Source organism: Anas acuta, chromosome 2 (genome assembly GCF_963932015.1).
Source record: "Anas acuta chromosome 2, bAnaAcu1.1, whole genome shotgun sequence".
Taxonomy (NCBI): Eukaryota; Metazoa; Chordata; class Aves; order Anseriformes; family Anatidae; genus Anas; species Anas acuta.
In genome coordinates, this window is record NC_088980.1 from 150438471 (window position 1) to 150461410 (window position 22940).

Below are 22940 nucleotides of genomic sequence, written 5' to 3' on the forward strand. Positions count from 1 at the left end.
GAGTTCTCTGACCACACTAGAGTTAGATGTGCTCTAGTGCTCTGAACTTTGACATTAAGGCTCTGGCTTCATGTATTATCCCATGCCATTTTGGCATTTTCTGGTTTGTACCATCTAAGATCAAACCTCAGTTGGGCAAAAATGTGGCCCTTCTTGGGCAAATACTTTAACTACAAAGTATTATGTAAAAGACAGACAACACCAAGAGCATCACTAATTTTCTGTTTAAACGAAGTGGCCATACTTTGATTTTAAAAGGGACCTGATTTTTTCCAAGATAATGGATGAAGACCTAACCTGGCACAAGCTGGAGCAGGATCCTCAGGGCACTGAGCTAGTGCACAATGTAGTTTCAAGACTGTGACTAAACATAGGACAGTAGGTAACTGCTTGGGGAGGGCAGCTGAGTGCATGTGCAGAATCTGAGCAGTCAACTGTTTAATAGAGTGGTGCTCAGGGATTATCAAACATCTCCAGTTACTGAAGTCCTGGTTTATAAGCCTTGATCCTTTTTTTTCAAAACTGTCTCTCAAAGATTTTAGGTGCAGTTTTAGATTTTGATTGTATCCTTGAAACAGTCCAATCCTAAAAGGTGAGTATGGAAGAGTTTAAAGCTATAATTAACTGACTGAACTGTATAAAAACATTTCATTTGAGTGGCTGAGAGCTGCACAAAAATATAGGGAGTAAACAAATTACACTGGAAGATTAAGATGACCCAAGGCTCCAATAAATGCCTGACAAGATTAGATTTTATTTTTCTTTTCCTGAGGTCAAGCTGTTCTTAGTTCTGGCAAATTTATTTAACCATATTAGCATCCTCAGAGATATATTTTATTTACAATTTCTATGCACTGGAGCTAGACCCAGGTCAGCCATTAGTATTGTATCATGAATGGATACATCCTGTCTGACCAGTGAATGACCCTCCACTCCATCCCAAATACGTATGAAGTTTTTGCCTCTGTGGCAAAATCATCTACTATTATTAGTTCCTTATAAATACTGGTTTTGGTGTCTATTTATGTTGGGGTACAGGTATAGGACTGTGAGCAAGTATCTGTGTGTACATGTATGTGCATGCAAGGCAACTCTAAAAATTAATTGCCTTGGCTTACAAAATCTTCTGGATCTGTTTACATTCCTGAGGCAAATTCCTTAATATATCTGTAGTTAAACTGTTCCACAGCCTCTAAATGCATGGTTTTGGAATGCTATCCACCTTCCATTCACAGGGAATCTCTGAGAACATTTAGTACCAGTGGAGAATTAATGTGTCACTGATATAAACACAGCAGCAACATGTTAATATGCTCTTCTAATGCTACTTAATCCTGAGGATAATGCACTTTATTTTCTGCATAGGATCTTAATATAGCATGGGAAAGGGGGAATTGTTTGGTTTTGGGAGTGGAGAGGCAGGCAAGAGAAGGAGGAGGGGTGGGGAAGGGAGTAGAAAGTGTTTAAATAGCTTCAGTAATGACCTGGCTGCTGATGGTGGACTCCTGCTCACAGAAGGAGCTATTTGAGTGTTTGAACTGAGCAAGATCTGGCCCAAAGTGTCAGATAATTTGTAGTGTTATGGGCTGGGCAGTGCTCCTTCAAGATACCGATAAGATGCAGCTGTACCCCTATGGGAGAGCCAGGGGGGAAGGTCCTTCTCCAGCCCTTGAGGCCATATCAGTGCCATTCGAAGTGTGTTTTCAAGGCCAGAAGTATTAGCTGAAATATAAAGGTTTGGCAAATAACAACCAGCCTTGCTCACGTGCCCCCCTTTTGCTCCCAGAAACCTGAGAACTGACTCTTCTTAAGACTTCAGAGAACCAAAAAGGGGACCTCCATCAGAATGGATAGCATGTGTAAAACACAGGGCAAAGGTGCCTGAGTGTTGTCCTGGCTTTGCTGTATAAGAGAAAAAGAAAGGTCTGGAGAAGATGAAAGAGAAGCAGCTCTGAAACTCCAAAGAGGGACTCTAAGAAAACCCAGGACACAGACTGTTTTGGGGCAGTGTTGGGCTGTTAATGCAAATATGGGTGTGCAGCCCTTCTTTCCTGACTCCTCTTACTCTGGTCACACTCAACGTGATGGTGTGCACCCCACATTTGGCCAAACAAATGTAGCAGCACATTACAATCTCTTAATTGAATATGTGTGTATATATTTTTTTTCTTTCCTGAAGTAAAGATCCCACCAAAAGAGCCAGTTATGCAAGAGATGTTTTAAATGCAGTAGGAAGATATTATTGTAAATTATTTAATTCAACTTACCAGAATTCCTGCTGTTGGGCCTAGTATTTGGGAATGCAGTGCCCACCAAGATGGTGAGTCATGGAGTTTATGCAGCAAGTCCTTTACATAAAACTTGGACTGTTTTTGCTTGCTTGTTTGTTTTAATGGAAGGCAAAGAAATGAAGAAATCAGTTCAGCATTATGGAAGTATATATAAATGTAGTGGGAGAAAGGGTCACTTATATATGAGGTTCCTTTTATATTGAGATTTGTAAGAGTAAATACTTTTTCATTTGGTGTTGATTATTTTTGTAATACTAGAAACTATGGAATCCCACAGTGCAAAGGGCTCCAGTGTGCAGATGGTGGGGAGGGCTCTCCAGTATCTCTCCATTCCTTTCTGGTTGTCCCACTAATCATTGCAAATCCATGGTCCATTTTCAGAACTGGTGGTGTTTTCGCATATGGCTACAACTTCAAGCTGCTTGCAACAGCTCTCCATGCCTCCTTGATCCCAGCTTGCTGCTTCTTCCACTGCATCATGCTGAAAAGGGAGACAGAATAAACATTTTGTGTTTATGGTGAGCTCTGCTAGGAAAAGCAACATGGGGAGAGTGGTAGGTTATAGGAAAAAAAAAAAAGAAAAAAAAAAGTACTGAACAAGAGAAACAAGGAACCAGACTTGCATCAATGATGAAAACCAGCAGAACTGACAAAACCCAGATCTACTTCTAAGGAAGGAAAGTTTCTCATTCTGGTTCTGGTTTGTAACCTTATCTCAAATCACCTGTGCAAAAAGAATAGGAATTGACTGAGATCATGACTGAACTTGTGATGGAGACAAAACTAAACACAAGTTTGGGCATCATCCTTTTGAGCCCAAATGTCTGCTGATTTCTACTTTTACAGCTCCAGAAATAGAGCTTGATAAATAAAGCTTATCTATCTTGATACCAACCAGGAAACAAACCCCTGTTGAGAAGACTTTGCCTACTATCACACCTTGACTCACTTCCTTGCATATATTTATTCAGACCAGTCGTGTGCTTGATCAAAGATCAGTGGTGATTTGCGATGCCTGATGAACCCCCCCCCCGGAAATCAGTAATTGATTAAATTCTCATTATCATTTTAAATAGATTACTGTGCTAAGGGAACTGTTGGGCACACTCAATGCTGTTTACCCAGAGATACAACGAAGCCCAGTCAATGCCATCCTGAAGTTAAGCACTGCTTTACTGTACTTTGCCTTCTGTTCAGCAGGTGTTTATGAGAGTTCAAAATGTAACATGAAAATTTCACTTCAGATAAGAAGTTCCATCCAGAAACGTGATAACTACTCAACCACTTGTGTGCATCTGCCATCCTGTTGCTTTTTGATTTTGAAACACATGCCTTTATCTCTCCTTTGTGTTTTAATAATGGCCATAATAGTAACGAACCCGGCTTACTGCACAGAGCTGTAGGCAGGGAGCACGTCACTCTGTGCTGAAATGCACAGTCGTGCAATAACGACACTGAGCAGGATGAGCAAGATAGACCAAAAAAAAAAAAAGTTTGTATTTCTAAATGCTAGAACTCAAACCACTGGTGCTGGAACTTGACTCTGTCACCCCAGGACCTGATCTGGGAATGGAAAAGGGAGGAAACAAGGTCAGATGTTCTCCAGCAGAAGCCAGGTCAGCGTCCATGCCACAATGCAAATAAACATCAGCTTGTAGCCAAAAGCCCCCACTGCTTACTCAACTGAACTGCTTAACTGCACTGTCTCCTGGGACAGCACTGCCTACAGGGGCTCCATCATCCTGTTCAAACTGACAAGATCTGACCAAAATTAACCTTTTCTGAAGGACACCATCATTTTGAAACCCTAGACAGATGCTTGGTCTGTCCACTGACCTTTGCTGATGGGCCTGCTGGGAGTGGACACACATTTGTGGAGACCTTGCACTGGCATTTCTCAGAAGCTGAAATGTCCTGTAACAAGATTCACCATTCTTTTAAAAAAAGCTGCCTCAGGCTGACTCATTTAAGGGGAAGTATTACTTCCCCCATGTTATTTTTAATGAAAACAATGAACATTATTATATCTTTTGTTGGCTCTGGCAAGTGTGAGTGGGAGAAAGCAAGTCACAAGATTTATTTACTGGACTGATTGTTTGATTGCCTCTGAAGAACAACCCTAAAGCTAGAACAGCAGTGCTGCAGTTGCAGCTATCTTTCATGTTTTGTATTCCTCCAAAAGAGGAATTATCGGTGGTACAGACAGATGGGTCATCCCTTGGTTCCAGGGGATTACTCCTTTTGTCTTGCTTCACACAAAAACACAGCAGCAGAAAGATGCTTAACATTTTCAAATGTAAGCCATTCGAGTTTTCAGACATATTTCAGGAGATAAATAAATAAATAAACAAGAAAGGACTATGGGAAGCAAGCACACTACTTCATGTGTAGCTGTGCTGGAGTGTTCATTGTTGGGTAGGAAAAGTGCTCTTACAAATTTCGCTAGCTACAAATGTCAGTGTCATTTCAGCAGTGACATCCATTCAGGTCTCTGAATGCAAGTGATACGAAGTCTGCAGGAAGAGGAGATATTTCCACCTGCCGCATGTGGGTAAACCTGTAGGCATGTAAGTAGCCTGGAGAAGGGCTTGCAGTCCAGAAGCACCTTCTGCCTTTTCCAGCTGTGCCAACTAATCTGATAAAGGCCATCTCCCCTTACACTCCTTGTCTCACAGTCTTTTTTTTTTTTTTTTTTTTTTTTTTTGTTCCAGCATCCTTCAAACACAGCTGCAAGGCTGATTGTTCAGTGATCCCTGTCCTGCCTGCCCTTTCCACCATCCCTCCTCCCATCTTCACCCTTCAGCCCAGGGATGCCCTGCTCTATATGGCAAGGCATTAGTGTCAGTCCTGCCTCTGCTCCTCCTCCAGCTCTACACCAGCTGCCCATTTACTCACACTCTTTCCACACTAAGAGGTTTTAAAATGCTTCTCTTTATCTCCCTTCAGTCACAGTTTCTAAAAGAGGTCCCCCAGCTTGGAAAGTCTCTGCTGAAGCTTCAGTGCCAAGACATTGCCCAAAATGCAGAGGAGGAAAAGGGCCCTGGAGCTCCTGAAGACCTGAGCTTCCTGATCTTTAAGGGCTGCTTCCAGCCCAAATATTGCACAAAACAACCCAGGATCCAGCAAACAACTCTGATTTGTGAAAGCAAAGGTTATTTGGAACTGGGAAACCTGTTTGTTTGCTTTGTTTGTTGTTGATTTTTAACTGGAAAAGTAAAAACAAAACAAATTATTATTTTTTTTCCCCCCTCAATGCTTTTGTCTGAAATGACTAATTCTTTAATCACACTCTCGTAGGATGCATTTTAAATTTATTTGCATCCGTGTTTTCCCATGAAAAGTAAAGATTTCCCAGGTTACTAGCAGGCTGCAATCACAGTCACGTGGTACCTGAGTCTGCTGCAGGTGCTGGGTATGTGCAGACTTCCCACAGTGTGCATACCAACAAACTTCCCTCTCCCCCACCACACCCCCAAAAGGATAATTTCTCCTATACTCTGCAAAGAAATAAATTATTAACATTGAGTATTCATTAGAAAAAATAATATTTACAGCTTGTTCGTGTGGGGAAAGGACTTGGCTAATAAAACCTTGGCAGACTGCACGTGGTGAGCTGTGTTAGGAGCCTGTGTTGGTGGACACGTCTCACCCTGGGGATCAGTGGAGGGAGGAATTACCTTCAGTAACACAGCAGCACCAGCATTTTCTAGCTGATTGTAGAGTGGAAAGATAAGGTAGGAGAGGAGAGCATAGGCCAGTGCCCTATCAGATATACCAGATAACACTGGAATCCTTTACATATTCAAGCAGGACAGACCCCAGAATGAGTTTGATCCACCCAACAAGTATTTCAGGAATGTACTTGGGATTCAATCTGAAGGCATCCTGCAGGGAGCAGCCCAGCGGTCAGCAGGTGAGGCCCAACCTGCTCTGAAGAGGAAAATACCTGAGACAGAGTCCCCAAGCAAGCAGGAGAGCCAAGGCACTAGAGCCTGAAAAAAAAACATTGCACTGAATTGCAAACGATTGCTCTCGGCAAATAAATCCTGTAGGGTTGATGGGAAAGTATACACTTGAAAATTGGTTTTGAAATTTCTTCTAGGAATTTACCTTCTTGCTGTATGTTTGGCAGGAAGCTAGATAAGACGCTGCATTCTTGCCTCACTGCAGGGAGACAAATGCTCTTGAAGTCTCTTGGAGCTTTGCCAAGGAGGGCAAAAAGCCAGGATTCCATATCACCGCTTCATTTTCAGTGTGCTGTTTGGTGTCCTCCATAGAGGCTACTTGTCTGGTCACAGGTGAGCTCAGCAGGATGCTCCATGGGGTGGTAGGACCTGCCTGGCTGCACTCAGCACCCACAGCACGTGCTGCTGAGCAGGTTGGTAAAGTGATGGGCTTGTGAGAATCTGAATGCAAGGCAAATACACAGAGCAGGATGGGGACGAAGGATTTCTTCTTCTCCTGACACAGCTTTTCAGTGTGTTTTTTTTTGGGGGGGGGGGGTGAAGCTCTTAGGAGCAATGAAAACAGCATGGCTGCCAGGAAACTTGTAAGAAAACCTGCTGTAGGGCAGACTTCTTTGCTGGATACCATCTAGCACAGGTAACCTGCAGCACTGAATGTTAAACATTTCTCCGTCACTGAAATCCAATTTGCAGGAGCATTAATTAATCCTAGCTGGGACTCTCAAACCAAACTTTGAGACTTGGAGCCATATTTTGTACCTCTTATCCTCCCAGAGTGTATTTACATTGCAAAAAGGTCAGGCTTACAGCAACTGATGCTAGGGAAGCTCTGCATTTCTGACGGGTTTGAATAGCAGTATTCTAGCCATTTGCTGCAGATTTTGTTTCCACAAAAATGACATAATCATCATAAATGGCATTTTTAATATGGTATTGTGCATGCCATGGATTCATATGGTAATTCCCTGAAGCATCTGTTCCTCCATATTCATAGGTCCTTTAAAGGATCCCAGTCTACACGTACAGACCTTTGCATCCTAATGATTCCCAGATTCCGCTGTGGATGAAGACTATATTTCTCATATGCATGTCAGTGAAATGTGGAGTATATTAAAGATGCTTCAGCTAGATATTTTCTGAAAGATTTTCCTGTGTGCTCTTGGAAGGACATTTTGGAGGAGAGACATAGGAGTATGCAAAGTACTTTGTAAGGAGTTAGGGGTTATTGTCTGCATCTGCCTTAGGAAAAATAGGCATCCAGAAGCAGGGCTGGCAAAGTTGTCTCAGAGCAATGCTCTCCAGAACACAAGTAAGTTCATTTCTTCTCCAACAACCCTTTTTCAGACATTATTTAGATAGAAAGTATTTGTGTATTTAAGATAAATAAGACTCCTTTCTAACAGTGACTTTTTTTGACACCAGCTTCCACTGAAGCTGCTGACAAATATGCAGCCATTGGTAGGATTTGTATGCTCTGGGAGCATATCTGAGTTGGGCCTTGCAATGCTTTAGTCATAAAAATAAATAAATAGATAAATAAATAAATAGAAAGAGGGAAAAAAATGAGAGAAACAAAAGGAAAAAATGAAACATTGGGCAACCAATAAACTCCTCAAGTATCAGTCATTAAAATAAAGTTGTTCTCACTGAATTTTATGCTGATAGTTGGACTTATGTAATTCTTTATCTTAGGTTTTAGTGAGTTTAGCTCTTCAATGAGTTTGTTGCTAAAGTTATGTGTTTGGGCACTTGTATGACAAAGAAGAAACCTGGCCTTCAGTCTGGGCTCCACTGACAATTATTCAGCTTTATGTTGTTTCTGACTTACAATAACATCCAGTCACTCACAAGGTGAACATTTCCCACCTCAACTTACACAAGACCTCTGCTTTTCAGTAAGAAGTATTTTTAGTGCAAGCCAGCAGCAAGAGGGGTAATAACATTAGTTTCATTCTGAGAATGTCTGTTTTCCTTTCAGCATACAAAGGAGTAGAATTGGAAATGTGAGAAAAGACAAATCCTCCTCCTTCATGTCCAGAGTGTCAATAATCTTGTTATATTCTTTGGAGGATGAGGCATAGCTTCATCTTGGAGAAGCAAAGAAAGTATTTTATTGGTACAGGGAATCACAGCTGATCCATCTCAAACTCAGAGAGCCACAATCCTCCTAAAATCAGATCTATGATATTTTACTAATTCCTTGGTCTCTTCAGAAATCCTTTACTCCTTTTCTCTTCTATTCAGTTTGCTGCTAAAGCAAGATCCTGCTTCTATTTATCATCCATCAGGAAGCATTGCCTATGTTGAGGTTTTATGGTGTCTCTCACTGTCATCATCTATTTGCTGATCTGATCTGTGAAGATGATGCCACTCGGAACATTTCAGCTTATTCAGTTCTGCTCAACTGTTTTTCTACCAAGTGATCAACCATGGTTCTTTGGTGTGAACCCACAGTGGGGATTTCCCTTTCAAATTCTGGGTACATTAACGCTTATCTTCTAATAGCAAGAATGCTTAGACAACAAAATACAAGTTTTCATTTCATTTTTTGGACATCATGAATAATAGCAAAAGAGAAGATGGTATTACTGTCCATATGTAAAGGGTGGTACCCTTTTTCTGCTAGCAGCACCTGTGGGTAACAGGCCTGTATCCAAGCCAGACTCATTTCCTTAAGATCATCACCTCTGTTCTTGTTTGTCATGTGCTCAGACATTTCATTTTTCTCTTTTGACCTCAGACCTGCAGAATTCAAAGAAGGGATTTTCCAAAGTGATTTAAGAGAGTGTATAGCCTGAATAATACAAACTCTTAATCTCTTAGCTCCGAGTTATTGTGTGCTGTTTTGGGCATCAATGATTTTGCACCACATAGACTACAGGCATGGTTCTGGTATGAGGAAGCTGATATATAAATCAGCATTGTTCTGCATAGCCACCCCTTATGACAAAAGAATGTCTAATCTCAGCCAGAGGAGAAAGGTGAGTCATCAGAGATGATGACTTCATTCTACCCACTCATGAGGTAGTGTGATCACCTGTCTTTTCCCTTACTTCCCTGCTGGAAGGCAGTTTAAGGGGTGAAAGTTCCCTCACAGAAATCCAAGAACGTACAGGAGTTTTAAAACAGAAGGAATAAGGAACCTACAGAGTCAAGGAACCACTAGGCAGGAGGGGAAAGAGATGGACATTGTTTTTCAGGAAGACAAACTCGTATCAGAGAAAGTGAAAGGCACCTGGGAATTCAGAGAATTTCCATGGAGGATGTGACAAGAAACCCCCAGTTTTGGATTTTCTTTGGGTCTAGGTTTGTGGTTTTCCTCATACTAATACAAAAGAAGAAACAGTGGTTTGTGAAACGTGGTGTGAAAGTACTGTGTGCTGGTGCGTTTGAGTGTGCACATGAGTGGCATAATCCCCCTGTACACCTCCCAAAATAATAATGGTGGTAAAAACCATAGTGAATCTGCAGGATAGAGGGCTCTGCACAAGGCCCAGGGGACAGAAAATATGCAAATGGTAAGATTATATTAAGCTTTTGAGAATGTGCCTGGAGTCCAAGGCAAAGCTAATCCTGAGTTTCTGCTGAGAATTCACTTTGACTTAAATCAAGTGAATTGGTTTGGAACCTGGATTTGATCTGTGGAAGAGGACAAAAATTGAACCTAGAAATATTCTTCATGTGGCTATCAGGAGCAGTCTTCTTCAGACTCCTGGAGTCCTGGTATGGTCCTTGGAGGTGTAAATGCATGGTTTTTAAGTTCTATTTCTGTAAATTAGCAAGAATTAGCATTAACAAGAACTGGAAATTTGTTGCCAGTTTTCCCATGTCTGGTTTCATCTCTCCAGAAACAAAGCAATAATTACTAGCACAGGATAGGAAACAAGGGGAAGAGTGCAGGCAAAGTTGAATGTTAACAGATTATAAACCTTGGTATGCTTGGTGAGTTACAGGCTGAGCTGTGCAGTGTTGGGAAAATAAAGTAAAACTGTAACCCAATAAAAAATGTCAGCGATGAATCAACAACTGATTCTCTAAAATCAGTGTATTTCCCTGCAAGCACGTCCATCATGTCTCACTGGAGCAGGCAATACCCTTTCCTGGGACACACACCTTTCATGTGATCGGTGCTAAAAGCAGAACAATGCTGCCTGACCTGTTCCTACCTGCATTAGCTCTGAACACGTCATTGCTTCTGATAAACTGCTCTCTTTTGTGCTCCCTTTTTCCTTCTTGATTGTTTCTGAGAATTAAAATCTAAGGCCATATAAGGTTTTTCTGCCCAAATACATTGACTATTGGTTGGAGTGTGCTTTGTTTCCTTTTTATTTTTTTATTACCCTCATTCTTTCTGTAAGAGAATGTCTTTTCTTTAAATGCAGGTGGAAAGAACACCTGATTTCAGGTAAGGCAAAGTATGAAGCAAAACTTCACAAACACACCAAATCATCTTTCCTGATTTGCAGGTAATACGTGCCCATAACACCTCATTTTTCCGTAGACACCACTTACCAGGGGATTTCAGAATGGGTTATGATGGAAGGACAACTTTTGGGTAAGTAGGAAACTAACACACAGGGAATATACCGTCTTGACCCTTGGCTGCTGCAGCCATTCATCCGCTCTCCTATCTCTGCTAACAGCATCCTCCAGTTCACTAACACAGGAAAAGGAATACTACAGCCTCTAAAGGAAGCTTTTTCCAACCTGTGTCAGTCAATAGGTGCTTATCTCACCTGGGATCACTTGACAGAAGGCACTCACCAGAAATAATGACATCAGTCAGCAATTGAGGAGAAAAGGTGAATCAATTGCACAAGCTCTAACTGAATGTACATAGACCTGTACACAGGCATCACTAGCTTGTTAACGATCAGTGAATGAGGCAGCATTTTGGTGGCTGTACCACTGTCCTTTCCCTGCTGTCAGGAAGGTTGATGCCACGTGGTTGGGGCCTGGGTACCTGGTGGGTTCTTTCTCACAGTTGCAGCCCAGAGTTTCTCTGTGCTCTCAGGCTAGGTTCTCCCCTGTGTGCCCTGCTCCTCTTATTTTCTCCTGGGAACATCCACAGCTAAACAACCAGGAGCAGCCAGCTGGGAAGCTGGCAGCAAGCACTCCATGCTGGGGCTGTAAGCAGGCACCAAGGACTTCTCAGGAGCCTCCGTGTCTACCACCAAACGACAGATGCTTCTATTGTCACAGGAGTGAGGTGACCGACCCGAGCAGGTCAGTGAGCTACCTCACAGCCCACTGCCAGGGGTGCTTGTTGGCCTTTGGCACTGTCTTGCATTTCCCATGCCTCCTTTGCCAGGGACCAGCCCAAAGCAGCAGGCAGTCACTTGCACCACGGTAAGGCAATAGATCTGCCTTTCAGCATGCTTTTGGGCACATGCAAACAAGAAGGAAATTACTGATTCAAGCCTGGATGCCTCCATTCAGAGAGGTGCCATCTGGGTATATAATTAGAGAATGTACAGCTAAATAAGAAACCGTGTGGTGCTGTCAAAAGTATACAAAATGCAGCACTCAGATAAATGTGCAGACACTCACTGCTGTCTCTTACCACAAGAAATTCAGATCTTCTGGTAAATATATGATGAAAGAGGTAGCAGACAGCTTAATGTTTAATACCTTGGAGAGCCCATATAGCATTAACATCTGGGCAATGTCTCTGCAGAGAATAATATTTATTTATTTATTTTTGTCGAGCAGTTTGCTGCAGCAGAAGACTGGTTACTGTGATCCCCAGAAAGTACAGAAGAAACTTTGCAGCCAGGGGTGACTTTGGCTTTTAATATGAATTTTGTTTTTTCTAAGAGCAGAGCTCTTCCACCTGACAAATAGCTTTGCATGGCATTTGGGTGCTCGGTATGAGACAAAATCAGAAAGACCAAGCCATGCAACACCATCAGCCTCTCACTGCAGTCACAGGTTTTCTGGGCACATTCTGTGGAGCGTTTCTGTTCGTGCTGCAGAGCACTAAGCCCTGCTTGTTCTTTATTTCTCTTTCTCTGTGACCAAGTTACTACTATTACCTGCAGCAAATGCCAAATGGAAAATCACTGACCCCCCCCCTTTTTTTTTTTTTTTTTTTTTTCAGATCTCTCCCTCTTGTTTACCCTTTACCTTTGCCCTCCTCACCGAGGCAGCTGGCAAGGCTGACTGCATATAACTGACAGTGTTAATAAAAATTGACAACGTAAAAATATTTCTTCCTCTTGTCTCATTAAGGAGCTTAATAAACAGCACTCTGAACCTAGGGCTGTTTTTTTGTGCTAGGTGGTTTTAATTAGTGTTTAACGTAGGCTGCAGGGATAGAGGAGAATTTCAGAACCAATGCTAGGAAGCAAAAAGTTAATAACAACATTGCCAAGTCAAAAGAGACTCTTCTCTCAAAAGCAACCACAAAATTCATCCCGTGGAGTTCCAGGTTTGTTGTTTCTGGCTGTCTGTGGTCAGGCATTTTCAGTTTACAGGAAGAATATGTCCATCAATCCATCCTTCCTCTCGTGGTACCACTCCTTTAACCTCTGCCTGGGCTGTCGGCATCCAGCTGTGTGCTTTCAGGCTCAGCCAACAGCACCAGGAACAAAGGCTGCAGAAATATTCCTGCCCTCTTTACTTTTATGCCCCTGGCTTTTGCTTTAAGGATGCCCATCTTCACAGCCGACCTCTCTGTTGGAGATTATGTGGGTGAATGGAGGCTCTGGGGGCAGAGAGAGCCCTAACTGAGAAGCTGGAAGTGACTTAAAGAAAGCAGCTGTAAGGCTTCTGCTGAGCAAAGAGGAGTTAAACCTCAGAGAGCATGTCATTATCAGTAGCGAGAAGAGTGCATTATGAAAACGTACAAAGCTTTGGCACCTTGGGCTTTAAAACAGGCATTTTAAAAGCTGTATTTTGAACACACACACAGAGAAAAGCAGCCAAACACAGTGAGGGCTGGGGGAGACATGGAGCAGAAGAAGGATTCAGAGCAACAGGTTGGGAAGGGGCACAGAGGGATCAGCGTGTCCCTTGCACAGGAAGAATTGCATAAGAAGATAGCAATAGTTTATATTGCCTTAATAACACCCTTTTATAGATGTCAAAACAGCTCATGCTCAGCCGATTGACTGTTGCAGTGCTCAGAGGCAGGCACATCGCTCCAGGTTACATGCAAACAGGCAGTGGTTGACTTGCTCTCATTCCCACAGGTAGCAATGTCAAGACTGAGAACAGCAGTCCTGGGCCTTCCCCTACAGAAGCACCTAATCCAAAACATACTGCACAACAAAATGTGTTTACTTCCTTACTCCTCTCCCAGTAAATGGAAGCACTGGGAAAGAGCAGAGGGAAGATTTGTGGACAGAATGAACTCCCAGGATCCCTCATGTGTCATTTTTTATTTTCCCATGGTTCTATGAAAACAGGTGGGAAAGAATAGACAACAGGAGATGATAAGAGAACATACAAGGGGTAAAATCATGCTGGGGTCTACATGAAGAAATAAGCCTGCAGAATGGCAGTGAAGCTGTAAATGTGCCAGATGAGGCTGTAGGAGGACCTGGTTTACCTTTAAGGGGGTGGTTTATTTATTTTGTCTCTTGAAACACAGGTTTTCATTTCTGTGTCAATGAATTTGGTTACAGCTCCTTACAATCAAAACGGCCACCACTGGAAAGTCCCAATATGCAAGGAGAACAGGTGTATTTAATCCCCTTCCCAATAGTTACTCATTAAATTGAGATAAAAAACAGGTGGGTATTACTAGAGAGGAATAAATAGTTAAATGTGCAGCTGATAAACATCTGAGTTACTGATTAACTCCTGGCTTTTGTAACCCCAGCAGTTCTTAAATTGGTTTACTAGGAGACCAAAACACAGATCGGTGCCAAAAAGGCCTCAACCTTTAATAACAAATATTACGCTTTATCTCTTCTTGGAACACGCGTTCTGTCCTGGGACAATGAGGCCAGCACTGCCCTCTATTGATGGGAAGAATTCAGTCCTTTTTTCGATGCCTGCAGTGCTGGAGTGTGGATGAGTCAAAAAAACCTAGAGAGAATACACGTAGGACAGGACAGATTAAAATATAGGCTCCTCCTTAGTGTGTTGACTACTGAAGTTGAAAGAGGAGGAATAAACTTGCTCCTTAAGCATGTGCTCCAGAACTTTTGTTACAGGTGGGATTCTGGGGCAACTGAGCCTTTGGCCCGGTAAACCATGGCCAGGCTTATGGTCTAGGTTAAAGCCTGGGTGGAAAGGAAGAGAGGGACTCACACATCTCAGGGTAAACACACAGTGAAAGCAGTGCAGTATGCTTAGCAGAATGCAAAACATGCTTATACTCATCTGTGAGTAAGAAAGACAAAGGGTGATCTCAGATGTCTTCTGTTTCTTCCATCTGGAGCAGCTTGCTTGCCCTTCTGCACCCAGCCAGCTCCATGCAGGCTGGAGTGTCTCCTTGAACAGCATCCCTTCCTCACTGCCATTCTTGATATCACTTATTGCAGCCTGGTTGAACTGAGAGCATGCCGGCTGCCACCTACAGAAAAGGCTGAGAAAGGAGGTGGTGATATTCCCTGCAATTAGAGGTTCAGCTAGTCAGCCCCACAAGCTGCTTCTCCCTTCTCATGGTGAGCTGGCACATCTTGAGCTCTTGCAGGCTTGTGGGGAAACCCCTGAATATATGGTGTGAATGCACCTGTGGTGCAGAGGAAGTCCTTCTGGTGCTGATGGGAGCCAGGATGCCCCAGACCAGGTGTGGATGATGGGCCATGGTGAATTGAGCCCAGGGGTACCTGTGGTCACCAGGGAACTCCACCTGTCTCCAGGGGTAAAGGCTGTCCTGTGAATGGAGTCTGAAAGGATCCTAGTCTGGGTTTGGCTTTGTCTTCTGCTCAGTCTCTATTAATACTTCTCAATAATAATGCAAAAACAACAACCACTAAAAACTACCCATCTTTGTTCATTGCTACTAGCTGTCACAGAAGGCAAAAATGCCTGTTTGCTGGGCGCAGCTCACACTGCTGCTTGACCTGCCTTTGCTGTGCTCAACTTCAATTTTTTTCTTTAACAGTTTCACAGTAAGGCTCTATTATTCAGGTCCCAGGCAAGCAGCAGGGTGCACGCTGTACAATAGCAAAGAGTTTGGCAGCACACAGGTTGCTCGTCTGTGCCAGAAAAACTTCTCTGATGGCCCTGAGTTCCTCTTCCCCCCCTGCCTCTGCCAGGGGCTGACATCAGGGAAAGAGAAAATACAATTGAAAGCCATCAAGAGTAATGTCCTGTTTATTTTCCTGCTAAGAGAATTTTTTTCAGGACATCTCAGGAACGGGAGCAGGAGTGTGTGGGGGGAATCAGAACAAACATGTTGGAATTTCATTAGCTTTTAGCAGAGAGCAGACTAGAATTAGGACCAAAATGCAGGTCAGGGACAGGATAAACAGGGCTATACATATGTCATGGATCCTTGTTTTCCCTTCTGGGACATGACCATAAAGACACAGAGAGGTTTGTGTGCTGGAAGCAGGACAATGTAATCCATTAATTAGATTTGTGACCACACTCCAGTTTAGTTACTGCTGGCCCCTACAGGTGCTTGGAATGGCCACACCAGAGTGCACAAGCATGCACTTAGCAAAGAAAAAGAGATTTGGGTTCCTCACAAGTACCTTCCGCTGCTGTTTGCACTTGTGTCAAGTGCTATGGTTGTGCAGCTAGCTGCACAGCCTCATCCTTACTATTTAGAGAGAAGTTACACAAAATGGAGAATCCAATCTAACATCTCTTGGCTGTTGAAAGGGGCAGGTTTGGCTTGCTCTTTTTCTCACCTCTCCCTTTCCTGGCTGTAATTGCAGCAGTACAGTCCTGTTCTCTTGCACCACTAGCTCTGGCTCTGCTTGGATGGGAAGGGGAAAAAATAAGCTCCAGAGCAGCAGAGTGGCTGGGGCTCTAAAAATAAATAAACAAAATAATTAATTAATAATTAATAATAATAATAAATCTTTTGCTGTTGTTTTTCAATAAGATTTTGGAGTTAAAACCTGCTGTTTTAGCTTTTATCCAGCATGAAGCAGCAGGATACACTGACTGCCCAGCTCTTCTCAGGCTTAGTGAAGTGCACTGTGTGGCAGGGTCTTTGTGTATTAGTAGGGTCTTCTTGTCCAGATGCCATGTGGGTGTCAGAGGTTCTCAGTCCTGCCCGCCAGGCTTTCAGTCAGCCCTCAGCAGTTCAGAGGATAAATCAGTTCTGTGCAGGCCAGGAGAAATGAGGTGGGACACCCATGTGCCAAGGCGTGGGGTGAGGAAAACGGGGTGCCCTCCATCCAGGCATGATTTGCAAAGTGGAAATCAGATGTGGAGCATCTTGTTCATGACCCTGTGGTTTCTGGACCACCTCTGCCCACTCGTGTGTGGGAGATGTGCATCCTATGGCTGTAACCACCACCTCAGAGTAACAGGTTATGCGGTTCACTCTGCTCTAATTGCAGCTCCCATCTCTGCAATTACAACTGCTGTAAGTGGTGTGGATCGATAGCAAACTGATGAGCGAGAGCCTTTCCTGAGGCTACTGCATGGAGCTAAGGGAGAGGAACGGAGCAGGGTGTTTTCCAGCTTTCAGGTCACTACCTCCTCTCTAGCCAAGGTTGGGGACGAGGTCACCTTGCAGGTCTGCCAAGCTGAGCTGACCATGATGATGGCGAAGAGAAGATATGGGGAGGGGATGGGGGTACCTGTCACCTCCTCCTGAGGTCAGGCTGGTACTGGCTATGGGCTTAATTGGGGCCATGTGTAGGATGGGGGACTTGAGCTCCCTCCCACTCCCTTCCCCAAGCCAGTCTAGGGCTATCTTACCGCAGTTAAAAGTGCTATGAAAATAACAGTTTTCTGAGAGAAGCCATCCTTTCTGGAGACACGAGTGAATGAAGGCAGGAAATGGCATTTCTGCCCTTTGGTACAGCACCTAGACCCACACACCAAGCAGCCTTCTGAACTGGATGAGCTGCTTCACCGGTCCGTGTCCTGCAAAATCCCTTCCCTTACTCACCCCTGGTTTTGTAGGGGCTGAGTCTGTGGTGTCTTTTTCCTTTCTACAATTATTTTCCAGCATAAATCTCTTTCTATTGTTCCAGTCCAGCTCTTCAGTGGAAAAGCAAACACACGTGGGCTTTGATTTTCGTCTCTCATGGTAGTGTAGAAGAGAAGAAATGCAAAACCTTGTCTCTGAGCCAAAGCTAACAGTAACTGGCCAACACCTGCTGTGGTGTGGGGAGGAACGGTGCTGGTGATGGCAAGAAACACGGGGGAGGCTTTACCTGTATGCTGCAGAGTAACTTTTCCTATTGCTCAGGAGCACACAGGCAGGATTTGGGTTTGTGTTGTCACAGGTTGGGCCCACATTTATAAATAAAACAAAACATAGACCGAAGCCCTGCCCCAAAGTTGTCTCTTATGCTTAATCAGCTCTGGTTTGGGACAGCCAGCACTGTGCCCAGGCAAGGCACTGCCCAGGGACTGTCCCCACCATGCAGTACCTGGCACACAGGGCTAAAAGCAGCCGGTTGGGTGGATGCAAGCCGTGCTCTGTTTGGCAGCACCGATGTGAGGGTAAAGTCCTTGACTTGTTCTGTTTGCTGGCACAGACACCACCTCCAGTGCTAATCCATACCCGGTAAAGAAAATGGAAAGATTTCCCAGTGACTTCGGAAGTCTGTGTCGTGTCCTAAACTGGATTCAGGCCAACACAGGATCAGACCAACTTCACATAAGCAGCTTTACATTGATGTCAATGGAGCAGTCAATACAAATTTTCGATAGGAGGGTTTGTGTTACTGGGTGAGGGCTTCTTGAAAACAAAGTTTTCACGTGCTATATCAGGTCTAGGAACCTGTAACTGTGAGCATGACACAGCCCACCCAAGGTAAGGATTAGAAATGTGGTCTGGGTAATGGTTAATGACTGATGTACAGGGCAAGAATTACTTATTGTAGCGTGAAATCTCTGCAACCTGTTCTAAAGCAGTCTTGCTGTACTCTTCCTTCATAGCTAAGCATTCTTCCAAAAGGGAATGGGACTTCAGAAATGATTAATTTTTCCAAGGAAAATTTTCACTTTGCCTCAGTGATTTTTGCTACATTGTAAAATCAGGTGCTTTTGATTTTTCCCTAGTTTTTAAAAGTCTTCCACAGCTCCCAGAATTTTAGAAAGGAGAAAACCAAGACTAGGACAACATATTAAAAAAAAAAAAAAAAAAAGATTTTTTTTTAAATTATGATTTAAAAAAAAAAAATGAAAAAATCCAAAAATAAAGAAGAGGTGGACATTTGGCATACATAAATGTGTGTATGTCTTTCTATACATCTACATTACTGAGACTCCTGGATGTTCTTGCTGCAGCAACAAGGAGGAAATACATTATTTCCTCTATCATTTTAGGGACCACCTGTGGCCCTTCTGCATGTCATAAAAGTTATATGAGTTTTACTGGTGTGAATCTATGTAAATTGATGTGATTGCTTTGACCTCTGGGAAGAAGAGCTGATGTACATCCACTGAGAAGATGGCCAACTAATAACATGCTGTGTAATAACTGCACAAAGCAGGCTTGCAGAGCTGATGAGTTGGTTTAGGTTAAGGGTTAGTTTGGGTGTCTTGTATGATTGCACAGGAGAGGAGGGTCTGAAGGGGGCTTTTTTTATTTGCCAAAAGAAGCAAATACCTGAAAGAGTTAAAGCTGTACCATGCTTTGGGCAAATTCTGCTGTTGTAAGAACATTAACATTTCTGTTCTTTCTGCAAAATACCATCTCTTTTGAAACAGCTAGATGCCAGGGACTCAGCTGATGTCTTTCTGACTTCTGTTAAAAACTCTGCAGCTGGTTCAGCGGAGACTTTCCACTCCTGGACAGGCAGTCTGCCCAGATAGTTCCAGCCTTGCAAATCAACAGACAAATGCTGCTGGCATGGATAAAGCCACCCAGTATTTTTAAAAGATTTAGCTGTACAGACGTGCTCCGTGGTACACTTGTGCCCTCAGACACAAGTGTGGTACTTAACATACTTTATTATATCCTAAATATATTTCTGAGTATTTCTGTATATGGCCATCTCCCCCAAACATGCATGCTGTTAAATGCCAGCTGCCAGAGTACTTTTTGCACTCTCCAGCACTCCCTTCATGCCTCCTCTGGGAACACGATATAAACATTCAGCTTTTTGCCAGAGAAATCCCACTCTGGTCAGGCTGATGCAACACTCTGACATTTTTTCTCATACTCTTACATAAGTTTTTGGTGATAATTCCTTTTTAGGTCATAGGTGCAGCACTTGAGACATACAGGAGATGCAAGGTTCAGTGCTAAGCAGTGCGGGCAGGGTCAGTCAGTTGGAGAGAACAAGTCCTCGGCAGTGCAGGTGAGGCTACATCCAGGACACCACGCATCAGCAGTGCTGTTGTAGACACAGGAATTAATTTGGGGCTATTCAGGGTCTAGAATTGTTGGGCTGAGCCTTACTGCTCTTTCTGTTTTCATGAAGGAAGCATTGGGAAAAAAAATACAGCCTTACTCTTCCAAGTGTAGGTGAGCAGAGTCACCATAACATACCCCAACTACCCCTAAATCCTACCAGGGCAAGATTATGCTCAATATACTCAGAAGGGAAAAGTCCCACCACTACAAAAGCTCAGCACATCCTCTCCCTTCCTGATCTGGGATTTTTCTACTCAGGGGCTGCTTGCTACAAGTGAGGATGAGCTGCCACACCTCTAAAAACTAACGAAAGCTGAACAAGGCAACAGTGAGCATCCACAAGCCAGGCTGGTGAGTTTTACATTGAGCTGTAATCATAGAATCATAGAGGAGTTTGGTGGGAAGGGACCCTTAAAGATCACCTCGTCCAACCTCTCTGCCATGGGCAGGGACATTTCTTACAAATGGGGTTGCTCCAAGCCCCATCCAATCTGGCTTTAAACTCTTTGGCTCTGGGGCATGGCTGAGGCGTGAGAACACGTACTGCTGGCAGTCCGCAGGCAGATGGGACTTCTGCTTTCACTGAACCCAGCTAATTAATTTGTGGCATTGATTGCTTTTTGCAATATATTTACCTCTTGTTTAACATCTGGGTCCTGTGGCTAAGAACAAAAAAAAAATCCCAAACTACACAAATTGATTATATTGGTAGCATAACATGCAAGTCCTGATAGAAAAAAGTGACATGCATTTATGGTCCACAAAGGACATTTTAATTTGCTATCACTAAAGTTTTTTCCATCCCCAACTAAAAAGATTTGAGCAGTTGCACGTAGCCAGGCATGCCGAATATTTGTCCCTGGTCAGGGAATTAAGTTTCAAAGGAAAAAAATCCTTTTTTGCAGTGACAACCATTTCTAAAGGGTCAATACAAAAGACAACAAATGCATAGCTGAGAGTGTTGTGTGTTGTCCCCTCTGAAAACACAAAAGAAAAGCTGCGTGAATAACAGCACTGACATAAGCCCTCACGGTGCAAAGCCTTGCAGGACTTCTCCCACCTGATGTTCCCCTATCTGTTTCATTGCCAGTAGGCTCCTGCATTCAGCTCTCAGAGAGGCCTCATCCAGGGAGGAGAATAGATAGATCTAGTAAATAAATCTTAAGCCTGATAGATGTGTAAATGCAGTCGTAGCGTCAGGAGGGAACAGGCTCTGAGCCTACGATACGACACGCTGGTACACGAGAGCTGTGTGCTCCAGGAGCCGCCCGATAACTCCTGGGAACAGGAAAACAGCACTCTCTAGTGGGCAAATTATTAAAATATTCTGGAAAACAAATCGCTACACTGGGTGAAACGCTCCCTATGAAAGCAGCTGTTGCTTCATACATGTATCTCTATCCAGTGTTTCTTTGTCCTTCTCCGTGCACCCCCGGTCACTAATGGCCCCTCATCAGCCCATGGAGGAGCATGGTACCTGCTGACACTGCCCCTCCTACTGTCCTTCAGCTTGGGCTGATTTCTTTTTCAGGGACCTGGAATGCTCTTAGCACATCACACGTGCCTGTGCCAGTGTATGGGAACATTTACATGGGCAAAGAGAGGACAGATGTGTTGCTGAAGACAATATTGGGACACCCCACGAACACGGTAACCAGAGGGCTCCTTTCCTTTCTTTCTCTGTCACCATCACCCAGTGGAAAACTCCTTCTCCATTAAGATGGAGAACTCCTTACTGGCTAAGCTGAGACACTAATCAGATATTAGTTGTAACCATTAATGAAAGAGCTAATGAGGTGCTAAGATCCCCAGCTCTGACTGAAGTGAGTTAATCACATCTCACTGCTTGGAGACCCATTAATCTGCATGCATGCTGATGTTTCCCATTCCTTTGCTTATTATAGGAAATAAAAACATCATTCTGGCTTTATTTACTTACGTCTGCTGTATCTCTCTGCTGAGCTGTAAAGTCCTGTAGCTGTGGTTCCTTGCAAGCCATAGAACCACCATGGAGGGGACTATGACTGGTGGGCTGGCACACACCTTTGAGGAGGCGTTGTGGAAGCAAACACCACACACAGCCACACTAAACAGTGATTTGTCACTGCCCCTGGCTGTCAGAAGTGGTGGTTTTAAAATTATTCCAAGAATTAAACTGCCTCCAATGGTTTCACCACAAGTTCAGAGGCATTTCAGTAAGAACATGCAAAGTACACCCAGCTGATGAAACTTCTAGCTTTTTTTCAATTTGGATCATGTCATCCCTGCTAGTGGTGTGTAGTTATTTCACATCATTCCAGTGGGTTATCTGTCGAATAAGTAGTTGGGAACAACTAGTAACTGAGTTAGCTTGGTACAGTTTTGTACCAAGTTTTGTACCACCTCATTTGGCTGACCAAACGTTGAAAACACTTTTGTTTCCAATGTTTCTCTAAAGGTGTGCTGACTTGATTTTTATTTAGCTTGTCTTGACCTTTGCTTCTGTTTATTTCCACTTCTACCTATACAAATCAAATCTCAAATAGCAAAGCCTATCATCCTGCAGAACGTCTCCCCACAGATAACTGTCCAAAATCCTCAGTGACGAACCACTCGTCATCAGTCACTCCCATGACCGTGCCCGTGACTCCACCACTGGTACCAGAAATCTGGTGTTGTGTTAGCTTCTTGGGGACCTGGCTTACCTTTATACACCCTCTGATATCTGAGCATGAGGATGTGTTACACCAAACACAGAAACTGCTATAAGGGGTTCCTTAATGTAACACTTGATGTGGGGGCTTGGTTGGGGCATCTTTGGAGGAACATCATGGTGTTGCATAGGCCAGGGTGTTTTTCTTACTGATTTAGCATCTGGGTGGGCAGGGAGGCAGCTGAGAGTGCAGCTATTGGCCTGCTGTGTAACACTAGAGTATCTGATTATGTGGGAAAAGTAACAGTTTTGGGAAAAGTTCTGTCTTAGTAGGAGTGTTAGAGTCACAGGTTTGGCCAAATTCCTGTGTATTTATCATCTGCCAGCCAAATTTGCCTTAGAAAGTAAGGGATAAAAAGCATGCTACATTTCATATAGGAGAAAATTAATCTGAAAACACAGAGATTTACCTCTGTATAAAGGAACCTAACCTCGGTGACCTTTCAGCTCTGTGAAGCGCATTTTAGATCACATTACCTGAAAATAACAAAATGTAATGATATCTGCTCACTCAAAGTCTGTAGGAAAGACAAGTGCAAACA

The 22940-nt window shown here is 43.4% G+C and overlaps 1 long non-coding RNA gene across 3 annotated transcripts in view; it reads right to left on the reverse strand.

Annotated features, from left to right (window-relative positions):
• Nucleotides 1-22036, reverse strand: part of LOC137851507 (uncharacterized) — a 35533-nt gene extending 13497 nt beyond the window's left edge. For all 3 annotated transcript variants that reach the window (XR_011093251.1, XR_011093250.1, XR_011093249.1), the window contains exons 1-2: nt 21646-22036; nt 2268-2772 (exon numbers count right to left, since the gene is read on the reverse strand). This is a non-coding gene — a long non-coding RNA (uncharacterized lncRNA). The remainder of the gene's footprint in view (nt 1-2267; nt 2773-21645) is intronic.
• Nucleotides 22037-22940: the final 904 nt, after the last annotated feature.